The 1,935-nt window shown below is 35.2% G+C and overlaps 2 protein-coding genes across 2 annotated transcripts in view; both read right to left on the bottom strand.

Annotated features, from left to right (window-relative positions):
• The window catches only part of LOC100962147 (NKG2-C type II integral membrane protein), a 21,829-nt gene extending 21,451 nt beyond the window's left edge, over positions 1-378 (bottom strand). Inside the window, exon 1 of the mRNA XM_003803671.2 lies at positions 366-378. The gene's annotated coding sequence lies outside the window, so the exon portion shown is untranslated. The remainder of the gene's footprint in view (positions 1-365) is intronic.
• Positions 1-1,935, bottom strand: part of LOC100963497 (NKG2-C type II integral membrane protein-like) — an 8,197-nt gene that overhangs the window by 5,578 nt on the left and 684 nt on the right. The window lies entirely within an intron of this gene.

Raw genomic sequence — 1,935 nt, 5'->3', positions numbered from 1 at the left:
TTTATTTTAAACATTTGCTTTTAAAGGCAGGGCTAAATAGAAAACTTGATTGTACCCATTGTGATTAAAAAAATCCAAAATTAATTGTTCTAATTGTTATGGATATCACTGTAAGTAATATTGATTAGCAATGCTAACATCATGTGTGTGAGGTCTTTAGGCAATAATTTGAATATTTTACAAAATCCTCTGGCATATTTTATACGTTAGCCTCTTTTGGTACCCTTAATTATTTAAGTAAAAACATCAATGTTCTACTCTGGTATCATTCTATATTAATTCTATCTCAACTGAAGCATATGTAGTATTTATAATTCCCCACTAAGTGAGAAAGGTTGCTAAAGACAAAAGCCATCAACACCTACCTTCCGTAACCAGAACGCCCTGCATACTTCAGTTGGAGAGACTTGTTTACTTTGATAAGAAAGAAGAAGTATCTGTGATCTTCACAGAGTGCCCTGTGAAGCCTCAGAGTGCGGCAAGGTCAAGAAGGAGGATTTCTAATCAATGTGTCACTGAAAGTTTGAACAGGAAATTCTTACCCCTGGGCTATTCTGAAATCACTTTGTCTCATCACACACCTCCAACATATAGGCGACATTGGTCACCTGGTGTCATTTAGTTTGTCCATTTTCCAGTGCCTCCAGAAATTATTTTCCTGTTTGCTAAGGTAGTAGAGAACAGAAGCTTGACTACCTGTGCAGTTAACTGTTTCCCTCTCAATCACAAACATTAAAATGTTAGGCCTTCTTAGCAGGATCTTAAATGTTTAAGCTCTACACTTAGACAAGGGAAAAAAATACATTTAGATAAGGTTGTTAAAACTTGGCATTGCATACTTCTCTTCCTTGTATTCTTATTAATATAATCATATTATGATGGAAAACATTCTAAAATCATAAACACATTATGAGTCGGAATTTAATTGAATGTATTTAATAGTAAGTATTCCAAGGAATTGCAGCATTCTCAACTTTATTGTAAGTGATGTCAATTTCCAAACTTCAGTTCCCAAACTTTTCATCTTGATTCTTTGGCAAAGTTCTTTTTTTTCCTCTTAATTTTTGCCATAACTAAACTAGCTATTCAGGATATTCTCAGACCCATCCTCCGTAATGATCACCACAATGCTCTAGTATTCAATATTGAAAACTGCCAAAGGAGTGTTAAAATCTTCAACTATTGGTGCTGAAAGATATCAAATTCTTCATGTATATTAGGGTCTCCCTTATGAATTGAGGGGCATTCTGGTTGGGTGCATCAATGTTAATAATTGAGATCTCATCATGTTGAGTGTTTCCCTCAACAAATATGAAGTGACCATCCTTGTGTTTCTTTACTTTTGTTGGTTTAAAGCCTAATGTATCTGCAAATAAAATTGCAACCCCTGCTTTTTTCTGATTTCTGTTTGCCTGCATTACAGATGTCCATCCCTTCACCGTGAGTCTATATTTATCCTTTAAGGTAAGATGAGATTCCTGTATACAACAGATATCTGGCCTGAGTTTTTCTATCCAGTCAGCCAACCTATGCCTCTTTAGCAGACAATTTAAGCCATTCGTGTTAATTGAGAATATTGATAAGCCTGGTGGTATTTTGGGTGTCAAGTTTTTTTAAAGTCCAGAGGACATTTTAAATCCTTTCACCACTATGGAAGTTGGTTTTTGATCAATAATTTCAGAGTGAGTTTACTTTGGTGCTAGAGCATTGTGGTGATCATTACGGAGGATGGGTCTGAGAATATCCTGAATAGCTAGTTTAGTTATGGCAAATTTCTTCAATGTGTGTATGTCATTAAAGTATTTGACTTCTCCGTCATAAATGAAATTCAATTTAGCTGGATACAGGATCCTCGGCTGAAAGTTGTTTTGTTTTAGGAGATTGAAGGTTGATGACCATCCTCTTCTGGCTTGAAAAGTTTCAGCAGAGATATCT

The sequence above is a fragment of the Otolemur garnettii genome, unplaced genomic scaffold (genome assembly GCF_000181295.1).
Source record: "Otolemur garnettii isolate 467f Iridium unplaced genomic scaffold, OtoGar3 scaffold00414, whole genome shotgun sequence".
NCBI classification, from domain to species: Eukaryota; Metazoa; Chordata; class Mammalia; order Primates; family Galagidae; genus Otolemur; species Otolemur garnettii.
This window is presented reverse-complemented; position numbering and strand designations above follow the sequence as displayed.